The 13,604-nt window shown below is 36.7% G+C and overlaps 1 protein-coding gene across 30 annotated transcripts in view; it reads right to left on the reverse strand.

Moving 5' to 3' along the window:
• The window catches only part of ARPP21 (cAMP regulated phosphoprotein 21), a 139,165-nt gene that overhangs the window by 102,975 nt on the left and 22,586 nt on the right, over positions 1-13,604 (reverse strand). For 28 of the 30 annotated variants that reach the window (XR_008430481.1, XR_008430482.1, XR_008430484.1 and 25 more), the window contains exon 2: positions 757-925. The gene's annotated coding sequence lies outside the window, so the exon portion shown is untranslated. Of the gene's footprint in view, positions 1-756; positions 926-1,008; positions 1,036-13,604 lie in introns of those variants that run through there. The other 2 variants (XM_053940271.1, XM_053940279.1) reach the window with 2 other exon arrangements.

A 13,604-nucleotide genomic window follows, 5' to 3' on the forward strand; every position in this document is an offset into this window, starting at 1 on the left:
ACTGATCAATTGTCAAAGAAGACTCATGAATAATTTAACTTTTCTTTTCCATCCACTTTACTTAAGAAGCATCTTCAAGAAAAACAACTGTATTTGAAATGTGAAGTAATTTCAGGAAGGGTCTCTTGTAACACATTGCCACTTCTCAACAGTGAAACGGCAGCTATGAAGCAAAATCACACTATATTTTTTTTTTTACAGTTTGAAATTAAACATTCAACAGAACCAGAATAACTTACCTTTAGTTTTTTAAGCCATATTTTAAGTGAAAAAAATCTAAAGCATACTGAGTTATAAGCACTTACTTCTACTTTCTGCTTTTACCTTCACATTGTAAGCAAATACAATTTCCTATATAATCTTCCAGTTTGAGAAGGACTGTGAACTTCACAAGAAATCAAGCTCTAAGGTTCATAAATACCTGAATGGAATATGAAACTAACCTGAAGTTTGACTTGCCTTACTGTGAGCTAATTTGCGATTCTCCTTTCTCCCACTGCTCTCCCCAAGAAGGCCGATGATTTTGGCTATTTTGCAGTTACAACTGAAACTTGAACTGCTTTGATGAAAATTCAAAACATGAGTGGCAAGACCTTTTACTGGTCTGGTAAATAGTCCTTAATTTGATAAGGATTTTCATCAAGAAATGCACATGCATGCACAAGTTCCTCATGAGCAGATCAACCTGCAGCTCATCTACATGCTTTACACAGTGCTCACAAAAACAATTACAGTGGGATCAAAGAAGCCATTTACCTGGAAAACTGCTATAATTCCAACTGCCTTTCTAGCGTCTTCTGTTGGTCTTTGCTGGTTAAGTCCACACAAATGATCAACGGCAACGTGAGTCCCATGTCCCCATTAACAGTTCAGAGTGCCAATCTCCATGCTGGTCCTTCGGAGAGCTTGACGCACCATAGTCAACCTGGAAAAGACAAAAAATAAGTAACACCGGCAGTGATCACGGCACAAGGGAGGGGTGCAATGGATAGGACCCAGATTTCTAACACTAATGACCAGTTTCCAGCAAGTCACTTTCACAGCTTAATCCAGCTCCACCTGTCTCAAAACTGCCTGCTTCTTCTCTAATGAAGGCTAGAGCCGGCTGTTCAAGTCATAACAGCTCCTACGCAAGAAGCTAAAATTAACAATTGCATTATGCACTGAAGATTACTCATTTCAATTCTAACCTTTTTTAGCGAATTCCAGCACTTTTCATTAAAAAAAAAAAGCATATATACATATTTATATATAAGCTCATCTGTTTGCTTCAACAAAAATCAATGAGGGTATGAGGAGAAAAGATTTGCCTGCTTTTTAACTATGGCTTCTTCTCCAATTAAAACTTCAACAGTCAAACACTACTGAATAAATGGCTAGGTGAGTGCTTTTAGAAAGTGACCAGCTTTACCAGGGTAGTGAATTGAGATGTTAATTTAATAAGCTGAATAAAATTTGAAATTATCCAGAATGGGAGGAAGAAGAGGAAGAGATGGAAGAAATCCTATTCAATGAACAACATCCACCAAAAAAAATTCTTCTGAAGCATTTTGTGAGGAAGAAAAATGATATTTCCAGGTTATGGTTTGAGAAATAAACCTAAAGAAAGAGTTGCCTTAGCAATGCAACTTTTACTGTTCATCAGGATTGCATTTGCCAGCTAAATAGCTGATTTAACAGAAAAACGAGCATTTTAGGATGAGTTGGACTGATTTAAAGGCCATGGCCATGTGCTGAACTGTCTTGATACAACAGGCAGCTCTTCTCAAGACTTGCATGTGAGTCATGGTTGAAGCAGTCAGTGCAGACACACAAAACCAGCAAACAGAAAGCACATATCATTCTACTAGGAAGGGGGGAGGAAGCCAAGCATGAATAATGGGAGATGATTTTCTGTTTTTTTTTTTTATTTTATCAGACTCCTAGTCTCTGCAGCACATTTTACATCGTGCATGGCTGCAATTGCCACACAGCACGTGTCAGCACGCTGGAACTTGCCATGTGAAAATAACTGAATTTGCTGCACCAGAAGTGGAGTTTAGCCTTTCACAATATTCCAGTCCTGCTCTCTCTGGGAGCGCTGGCACACACGGAGGAGACCAGCAGGCAGTTCTGTAAACTATCACTGCCATCCTGCAAATTTATAAACACAACTATTTCTTTTCCTCAAACCATTTAATAATTTGTAGACAGCAATAGAAAATAAGTCTTTCCACTAGGTTTTTGTTATTTCTTGCAGGATATTTTTGGAAATTCTAGCTCATTAGAAACATAAGCTGACAATGGGAGTGGAAGGACACCATGGAAAACTATGCCCAAGAACTCAAGCACATGCAAAAGTATCTCATGGAGCCAATACTCAGCAAGCAAAGAGTGAATAAACCACTGACTCAAAATCTTTTCCTCATACCCATCTTCCAATGACTGTTTCCCCCACACTTTCAAAAGAGAGAGGGGGATGTGGGAAACAGCTATCCAGGAAATAGACTGCCGTAATCAAAACCCTCCAAAACCAACAGAGACACAGATATCTGTACCAAAATCAGTACACACACAAAATTTATTTCAGAACTCTCCAGTGCGACCATTTGTTGGGAATTAACTATTCATAAGACAAACAAACAGAGCAAAACAAAAACCAGGCAACAAACCAACCAACCAACCAAAGGGTATCATATGCAGCAAGTGAAGAGATCCGGCAAGATTTGGTCTTGTGCACAGATGCTCAACATCATCTTGTCATGCTTTACCCACCCAAGGTAAATTTCCTTGGGTATAAAATGAGTTCCCCATATTGTTACACTTAAGATTTCTGAAGACAACATCATTTTTCATTGGCAGTGTACAAGAAGACCACTGAATCTTAAATTAAAACAAAAAAAAAGCTATTCATAAATTTCCCCAAGAAAACATAAGCAAGTGGAAAATAATCTTACAATGTACAGCTATCATCCTCAAACCCAGAACAACAATGTCTGTTAGGATGATTTTTTAAAGAAATCCTTCATAATTATCTTCTGGGAGACAAAAAGAAGGCAAGAAGAAGTGAGACATACAGCAATCAAATCGAGCTCTTCACCTTCCCTTAATGTAGATTTCCTCCTCCTTTATTAAGCAATTTACAAGCGATGACTAATCATTTACATACTACAATACGTAAAATATACTTCTGGTTGTTTGGGTGGGTTTTCAGAGGGACTCAGGTTTCCATAAAATATTTCAAGGAGAGTATAAATAGCAAAAAAGGATCAGTCAGAAAATAGCCATTAAAAGTGAGACATTTTTGTTGGAAGTCTCTGTTCCTCATATGTTTCCAGGATATCTCATTATTCAGTGATGAATGTACTTTTTACTATTGTCAGTGCTGCGATGACAGCACTGCTATGGAAAAACACACTGGATTATTCTCTTTCTTGTGCATCAACAGAAATGTCAGGGATGATTTGACTGTCAAAACCTTCAGTACCGAAGTGACGCAAAAGGCTGAACAAATGCACTTCTGTTTTTGATCCTCAGGTAGAAACCACAAAGCTTGTTGCTAGGCAAAAACCACCTTCTTGATATGCAAGGGAGCAAAATTTCATCAGGTGTTGGGATCTTAGCAGTCTACAGGAGCTTGCGGCAAAATTTCAGCCCCTAATTCCTTAAAGCAATTTGAGTATTGCAAACAGCAATATGACAAAAAATACAGGACCCACCCACTTGTAGATCCACTTTAATGGAAATATAATTTGTTTGTATAGAATTTATAAGCATGAGCTGCTCAGTATACACTGTGGTATGGGAATGCTGAGAGTTTTTTTCTTAAATTCTTTTCCTTTTAACAGGATTTTCATTTTAGAAGCTGAAGGTACTACTGAGCTTGAACAACTACAGTCAGAGCTTGAAGAGAAAAGGATGGAAGAAGGCGTGGATGGTCACATACATTCATACAACACATACCACGCAAATTCCAAGAAAAGTCTGTGGGAAGGAATACAATTAATTTAATGCAAGAGTTTAAAAACTATACCCAGAAGAAGAACTGTCATAAAAACAGAACAGAAACCAAGCAAAGATTTAAGAAAGTCCAATGCAATGAGCACCTGAGAGCTTACCATTAACTGAAACTCAAGAGAGACATCTGACAAAACCCTCAGAGGCCACTACAGGTGAGCAAGCTCCTTCTGTATTATGTATTAGGTGTTTCGATGGCCTCATAGGTACGCATGGTGAAGCAGGCGTTTCAAGACTCCCAGTATCACACATGTCCTCTCTCAGAGAGGAGATGAACAGGCTTTAAGGCCAAAGAGCATACTCTTAACCAAGAGCAGGCAGCAGCAGCCAGGACAGAGCTCTGAGAGAGTAAAATCCAAGGGCTTTTCTTCAAACAAATCTGCCAATCATGGAGGTAAAAGTTATTCCAAAGCCTGAATAGATCCTGCTGCTGAAAACTTGCTGGCATTGGCCAGATCGATAAGCCAGGATCCTTCTCATCCCATCATGATTCTCCATTCTCAAGAATGGTTTGCAGGTATGACTCCATGAGCTGGAAGCAGAGTTGTCAGTTGGGAGTTCCACTGTGTGATATAAACCTCAACCATATGTATCAAGAGAGGTTTGACTCATTATTGCTAACTCACTCATCAGACTCCTGGAAGCCATTGGAAATGGCCTCCAGTATTATCTTAATATTATCAGGAGGCACAACCATCAATTTTGCCAGATTCTTATGTCTTCAACCATAAACTTCCTGTTATTTGACATTACTTAAATATTCTTGTTTCTGCCATCAAGAAAATCAAAGAAAATCTCAGGTTTCGTAACGAAGACAAAAGTTTCAAATCTTTGGTGTCTTCAAAGAAAACATTCATTATATAAACCTGATTGCTTAAAAAAAAAGAAAACAAAACAACAACAAAAAAAACAACAAAAGCCCCAACAAACAAAAAAAAAAAACCCAAACAACACCACCAAACACAAAAAAGGACAGTAAAATAAATCCTGCAGTTTTAGATCAAACACACTACTACTCAGTTATCCATCTCCCAGTCTTTAGGACTAGTCCTAGTCTTTATTAGACTGTGTGCTCCTTTTCACTGTTTTCCCACATTTCGCAAAGAAATGCACAAATGCACTCGGAAGCCAGTGCATTAGCATAGCAGGATAATAATCCATACCAGTTCTCATATCAAAATGCTTTAGTATGAAAAAAACCCACTAAGCTTAAAGCTGTGAAATGCACAGAGTCCTACAAGTTCATTGGTTGCTAAAGGACTGAAGACTAAACCTTAAAAAAATAGTGCAAAAATATTTGTAACTGAAGCGTTTGATGTCGTATTTTATTTCCCACCTCCTCCTTCTCACATTGTCCCTTCATCATCATCACTAAAAAACCGAATAGTGTGATTGCCCACATTTTCTGCTCCTACATGCCACAGACCTTTGCAAATAAAAGGTTATTTAGACTCATTTACTAATGGCACTTTACCAGAGACTGTCAGCAGATACTATTTTTTCCCCATGAGTTAAAAAAAACATGGGCATCTGCATACATGAAACAGTGCAGAGGCCCCTGACCCAGCTTAAATGGGCCTGAAATCAACCATCAGTGGCAGTGGCAGCCAAATTTGATGAAAACAGGGCAGAGTGAAACACACTGAACTAGATTTCAAATACTATACAAAAAACAGTTGTCTCTTAAAAGAAGCAACTAGATAATATGGAGCAGCCTCCCAGCTGAAACATCTGTCTTGGAATGGCACTGGCTCTCATCCCAATGTGCATGTGAAAATAACAAATAACAGCAAGGATTCTTGAGAACAGTTTAACAACCAAAGAAAAATCCCAGAAGCAAATCAGCTTTTTGTGGTTTACACCTGATTCCTTTTTTCAAAGAGATCCTCTTGTTTCTAACAGATTGCCACCAATATTTTTCCACTTTAATCCCCTGTCAGACGACCTCATGTCAATGTCACCATCTTCAGACAAATAATAATGATGTTCCCTCCAGCTTGTTATATTTCTGCAAAGCTAGAAGCTTCACCCAGAAAAATAAATATAGATGCCCTATAGGGAGAGTCTGCTTTGTTTTAATACTTAAGGCTTGGAAAAAAAAAAATGTTCTTTTATCTGTCACAATGATCATTTGAAGTCTTCCACGATCAGCATGAAAAGATATGAGGCTGAGTGATCTGGCTAATAAATGTCAATCACACAACTTTAGTAGGAACTGAGTAACATCCAAACTTTTAACAAGCTAATCAGATGTACAAATCAGCACTCCTGGAATGAGTTGTTTGCTTTAGAACAGCCTTCAACACCACCTCATGCATTTCAAACACATACACCAAATTTTCTCTCATTCCCCTACAAAATCTGACAAATTTCCCTAAAATCAAAGTCATTAAATTAACTGGTCTCACTGTTAGGTGGTGGAAAACAGCACAAGGCTCGTGAGTCCAAAGAGACAGACAGCAAGGTTCTTAGCCATCCTCAATGCACACACTTCTCCTTGAAATACACAAAAGTAATTTTCCTTAAATCCCATAATGGAAACAATAGCCAGCATAGGCAAATACACAATTCAAAAGGAAAGAGGGACCAAAACTCATCTTCCCAGATAATCAGCCCTATTTCTCAGCTATTGAAGATAATTATAACACAAAGTTCTCTTTAGAGACCAATAGCTTTATTTTATGAGTAGAGGATGTTCAGGGAGGATGCTTTAATAATTTTGCTGTAAGGATGTTCAAGAATCTCACTGCTTTGCCAGGACATCATCTCCATTACCCCATTGTACACATCAAATACTTTATACATTTTGCTTACTGTGCCAGTAATTGCCCTCCAGTTTAATTAGCTTTCTTGATTTCACAATAGTTTTGTCTTCCTGTGGGAATTAACTGTACATCACCTCATCATTTGTTGTTAGGTTTAAAGAAGCCCATTCCTTTTAGTTGCCAGCTAAACAGGTCTGCATTATTTCCATTACTATCCACTATCTAGTCTGTATTTTTTTTTTTTTTTTCAATCAACAGTATGCTTCATCATTTCCTCACTACTCACCAAGACTACACTCTGGACACAGATACTACTTCACACATCAAGTGGTGACTGCACTAGAGGAGCTCCGTTTCCACAAAATCTAAAACCAGTTTAAGGACAATGAATAACACGAAGACATCCCAGAAGGAATACTATCATTTCAATATGAAACCCTGATCAACAGCACAGAATAATGAACCTGGGCTCCCCACAGAGGGGTCTCAGCAGTGCTGAGGACAAATGAGAGCTACTGCAGAGAGCCAGAGTGTGGGAGCCACCGTGGACTGAATTGATGAGGCTACAGATACCCACCACAAGCTCAGTGAGATAATTAAAGCTGCTGGTGTGATGTCATGATACCCTTCTATGCATAATGAAATCTGGTAGAATATACAGTTTATACTAATTTTCATTTTTATAGAATATGTGCATATAGTTGAGTTTAATGCAGAAGTTTTTGAAACATTTCTTGTTTCTCTAAATCAAGCCATCCCTACTCTTTCTTCCTTCAATGCCTTCTCTTTGCCATTTCAATCAGGTAGCTACACATTATATCCATTTTGCTTTACACACAGAACCACAAGAACAAATTAGCTTATTTCTTTACTCAGTTCCTCCTAAAGTTTAAGGATTTCACTAGAAAACCCAAGCACTGTGTATCTGCATTTTAAGCATATATGCCTTTGAAGACTTCAGGCTAAGCAGACTGCAGATAATAAACGAGGAGTCAGCTAAGCCATCCTTCATCATTCACTAATAACCAAACACAAAGAAGTTGAGTCCAAGAGGGGAAAAAAAAGCCCACAACATCCCTAAACAAAGGAAACAAAACAATTTTGTACACTACTAGCACAGTATTTTAAAATACATAACACTCAGTAAATAGATGGCCTATAACTTATTGTTTTGCACTTCTTCCAACATCACCAGGGGATGGAGGCATAAACTGATGAAAATACATCAGGAACTGACCAAGTATCACTGAGTTTCACATGTGCTTGTCCTGATCTCTTTCTTTCCTAATTTATATAATAGCCCCTATATTTCATCCTGCCATTTCTTGCCAAATTAGGTGCATTTTCACTAGCAGTAGCTTAATTGGCAAATCCTGAAAGAAAATAATTGCTAAGAGCAAAGCAGCATTACACTGATGAAACAGACCTGAGCTTAACAACTAGAATTGCCTTAGTAGACAAACACTGACTGCAAAACAGCAAAAAGCTTTCACATAAGAATTGACAGAAAAAAAATTACTTTCTTTTCCTCCAAAAGTCTCTTTTGATTACCAGAATTAAACATAGCAGCTAATCCTGCTTTCCTAAGGCCATTTTCTGAAACAAAACCAGCCTGCAGCTGAAGTAAAATTCTTCATTCCAGAAAAAAACCCCAACAAAACCAAAAGTAATACAGATGAAAAAACAAAATCAAAAGCACCACCATACACTATGAGACACCCCCTTACATACTCTGCTGCTCAGAAAGTGCAATTATACTTTCCAAATTCAAAGCCTACTCATATCAAGCTTGTTTTAATGCTGAGTATGTTTTCTAAGCCCATATTTCAGCCAAGTCTCCTCTCCCAAAACCCACAAAGGCTAGATTAGATAGATCCTTTGGGAGTTCCCAGTACCAAATGGCTTTATACTTTTTAATATATAATTTTATTAGTTTTTCTTTATCAACAATGGAACAGTCCTAATATTTCTTTGATTGTGTTTATCAGAAAATATACTGGAATACAAATGCTTTGTTGATGACTTCTTTTGTGCATTTTGTAGACTTAGGAGAGCAACATCGAGTGAGAACAGCTTACATAGACAAAGTCTTATCAAGTACACTCCTTCTGCTATAAACTGCTCTTCTGTCTAAAATCTTGATAGATCTATGGACAAGATTTTCAGAGTTTTCAATCAAGTCTGGAGATGGCCTGTTTTTAACTCTGACTCTCTAAAGAATTACTATTTTTTTCACATCAGATACACATGCCTTTTTTCTCATTATTGAAATATTTCTCATTATTGGCTCTTATTCTGAAGAACAAGAAATTTAAGGCAGAGGCATTATCTTTCTGCCCTAATACTACAGAGAAACTATAAACAGATATAATAGATATAAATAGTTATATTAAAATATACTTTAAGGTATTTAATCTATATTTATTTACATTTGAACATAGGCTATTTGTACTTTATGAAAACGCATTAATCCCATTTTGTTGGTTGCAATTTTGTCTGGTCTCAGGCAATGCAGTTAAGTAACAAATACAATACATTGCAAAAAGAAGCCTTAAGTATGCTATGGATTGTATTCATAACTCGGTTTCCATGGTTTCAAAAGGAAATGAAGAAAAATGCCAATTATTAGTACAAATTAGAAGCCAAAAAGTCTAATGATTAAATGCATGTTACAAAAGCCAGTGAAAGCATTAGACATTTTTGCATAATGCTCCAAGCACTGAAGTGCCAAATAACCTCAACTTATGCTCACTTGTCAAAATAAAAAACAAACTGACCTTTATAACTTTTCACATGTGAAAAAGAGATTAAAACCCATCCTAAAATATGTATTGTTATACACCATATTTCCTCATTAGCAGCATCAAGACAATGCGTTACACATTGCAATCATCTGCTGAAGAAACAAAGGAAGACATACAACTATGAAATACCAGTCAGGTATTTTCAATGTCACCCCCATGGCCAGCAAGAGGAAGAAATCCTCTTCAGAAACAGTTACAATAGTCAAGAGAAAAAAGGCAGAAGCTCAGGTTCACAGAACAGACAATGCCAGTTCAGATCTGCAGCTCTGGCTTCTGAAAAGATCTTGCCAGAAACCCTGTGGTTTCAACATTATGTTTGCCTTTTCTAGTTGGTAATTCCAGGCTCCCTGTGATATCATGAACAAAAGAAAAGGCAGAAAAAGTGTTTCAATGTCTGACTGTGTTTTTCAGGAAAGAAATTATGATATATTTATGAGAGAGATAAGCAGTTTTATAAAAAGCATAATTGGCCACCCCACATACACCCAGCCAGAAAGCTTCATGACACATGAACTAATAAAAGAGCAATGAATACCCAGAAGAAATCAAATATTCAAGCCAATGTCTCCAATGAATATGTTCTATTAAATTTAAACTAGAAAATATATATATATATTTAATCCAAAAGGACATTCAAAAAACAATCAGAAAAACACTGAGCTTTTTCTAGTACTTTAAATCTTGTTATACAGATTGAAGTCTCCAGAAGTTCAAATATGATTTAAAAAAACTCCTATAATATCAAAAATTGTGTTTACCTGCAGTGAAACAATCTGTCTTACTTGGCACTAGAAACCACTAACTACATCAATGATCTAAAAATACTGAGATTTAAATTACAGGAGAGAGGTGTGGGACGAAAGCTCTACAGCCTGCAATACATTTGATTTACACTGAAGAATGGCCATATCATCACATTTTTTTCATTGCTGTGCTCAGTAACAGGAAAAACAAAAATATGATTATCAAGCACAACACCAAAATCACAGAGGAGAATATACTGCATGAAATTTGAAGAAGAAACATGTAAGTGGTATGAATTTATTATGATATATATTAGAGACAGCTCTATGCTAAAAATTCTTTAAAGATGTATTTCCAGGCTTGAGTTCCAGCCTGGCCCTTAAATGAGACTGTTAAATGGGACTTTCATTTAAAAGTTTTTTGAAAAAAAAAGGCGTTCATAATAATTCAATAAGCTATCTCTAAGATTTCAGAATTTAATGAGTACTTTGAAACTTCAGTTGCCCTAAATTATTTAGCTAAAATTTCATAATGTTTGCTTATGTATATTTTGGTGGAATTCATCATAATCCAGTTACTCTCTTTTTTCTCCCTCCAAACATTTTGTAAAATTCACTGGTGAATGAAGGTTTTTTCACCTATGTACCCATATTTAGAGTCTAGGCTGACCTTGCCCTTCCAAGAACTGAAACCATCCTGTTGTGTAAAATACAAAGTCTGTTTGGTTAATTATTTCTTTGTATGTAATGCTATGTTATCTGAGCCTCAGGATTTATTTTGATACCTTCAAGATTTTCAAAGGCTGATGAAACATGACACAACTATGAGAAAGGGCAAGTCAATAACCACTTCTGTCACTGTAATGCCAGTTCTCCTCTGATCTGTTATCCTTCTCGCAAATCACCCCTCCTAAAGAAAAAAAAATACCTTATCCTTTGCATCCTTTATTGTAACATGTCAAAGTGCAATGGCAAGGATTTATGCCTTTTTCTTCTGATGTCAGAACTTATGTGCCTGAGAACTTTACACAAAAGACAATAATTTACTGGATGCTCTGCTTAATTTATGACACACTCTACAGCAAAACAAGTCTTCTGATCAAATACTGATTAAAACCCCTTATCTGCTGTACAATTCTAGACACTGAGAGGAGGGAAAGAGAATTGCAGTTTCATACAGAAGAATAAAGCAAATAAACTATTTCACAAACAGTATTATAAGTGCTACAGTATCTCAAAATCACGCAATTATGGCATCCAGTTTGTAAGTATTACTTTCAATAAAAAAAGAGAAGATCAAACACACCCTCCCCTTCCCCCTCTGCCCCAAAGCCCTAGTAAATATGCTCTGTTTCAAAATAGGGTTAAAACAACCAGGGTCTTGTTATATATAGGTGCTGACTATAAGTAAGCTCACCAATATTCCAAATTTTAGCAGATACCATCAGAAGCAAGTGTAAATAACAACACACTAGCAACTCTGCTAGAGAATCTCTCAATAATGCACAACTTTAAAAAAAATCCATACAACTGAGTGAAAACTTTCACTCCATTGAAGAAATGAAAAAATCCCGGTTTAAAATATCAAAACATTTATTACCATAAGAAGTATCTCTTTTTTACTAAATGAGTAATCGCCTGACAGTGTAACTTGAGAAGACCTGAAAAACTAATTTTACAACAAAATATATTTGATATTAACTTCAGCTGCTAGGTAGTTTAGCTATTTCTCAAAATAATTCAATTAAAAGAGCTGTATCTTTGAGCAACCCTCTCTCTCTTCTCCTTAAAACCTCATACTTCAACTGTCAGCTGATTTTCTGTATGCTGATCAGAATTAACTGGGCTGAAGTTTTTTTCCTTTTGCTATTGCCTAGACTTCTATACTGCACAAGTGATTTTTCACTGCTCTTACAGATGAGCATTGGCTTTTATACACATGTACCATATACACATAATAACCTGACAAGTTTCATCTTCTTCCTCTAGAAATCCAACAGAAAATTAATAAAACTGTTGCATACCTTAAAAATAAAATATCTAGCAGTAAGTTCAGTTCAGTACTTTTAATTAGAACCATAGCCATCTCCAGTCAGAGAAGTTGTGGGCACAGTACAGGCTATCTTCTAAATAGGAAAGTAACATCTTCAGAAAATATCCATTATTTAGGAGGGACCAAGCACAGGTCCATCAGCAACTCCTACAACTGCACCATGCAGTCCAATATGTTAAAGGCTCAACAGCACCCAAAAAGCTAGGTTGGATTCAAGTTGAGAATTGGGCCTCAAAAGCCCTGATCCTCAGAAGCTCATGGAGCATGCATGGAGACCTGAACCAACCTCAAGCCTATGATCACATTGTTACATCCAAGGGATACTTCTTGCATCAGAAAAAAATGAAATAGATAAACCCCCAATGAACAGTAATATTTCTCTCTTCTTTCTACCCCTCTTCTGAATCTTGGTTCTTTTAAAAGACCTTCTGAATTAGACAGCCAGCTCATGGAAAACAAATGTTCAAGTTAGTACCAGCATGCTAGTACAGGACCATAAAAATAGTTGGGTTTACTAACAGTAAACCTCACCTTGACCCATAAACAAGGAGTCTTGAAGCTGTGGTTGTCAGAGCTACTCACACAGTACACCTTCCAACAACAATTCAAGATTGTCAGCAACTGCAAAAATAACACCTGTGAAGCCATATAAAGCTGCAACTGTTTTTAAAGCATTTCAGATAGCACTGTGCTTTTAAAGTTTAATTTGGCATTTTAACTAGAACTAACAAGTTAAATAAATTGCATCCTGTTTGATGAGGGAAATACTTTTCAAACTGTTTATCCAGAATCTTCCATGTTTTGACAGGAGCTGCTTGGAGCTACCATAATACGGGAAGCAAATCCACCAAAACGAGACAACAATGTGATAAGGATGCTTAGGGAGAAGGCCAAATCTCGACTAAAAATGTAAAACACCTGTCATGATTCTGTTAATCAGAATACGGAATAAAGAATAACAATAAAGACACTTAAACATTCATAAAGCTCCAGTGACAGCTGGACACCAAAGCATCACAGACCCTTACAAAAATTCCAGTTTCTTATCATAATAGGATAAAACCAAACAGAATTTCTGCACTTGAATTCCAATTATAGCAAGTTAAACAAATCATTGCAAATGCAATACCCTGCTGTTGATTAGAAATGATCCTGCTGCTCCATACAAACTCCTCTTGATTTAAATGGGAGTCATAAGAGGAGGAAGATGGTAGAAAACCTGAAGAATAACAGTAATGTTGAC

This window comes from Vidua chalybeata, chromosome 1 (genome assembly GCF_026979565.1).
Source record: "Vidua chalybeata isolate OUT-0048 chromosome 1, bVidCha1 merged haplotype, whole genome shotgun sequence".
Lineage (NCBI taxonomy): Eukaryota > Metazoa > Chordata > Aves > Passeriformes > Viduidae > Vidua > Vidua chalybeata.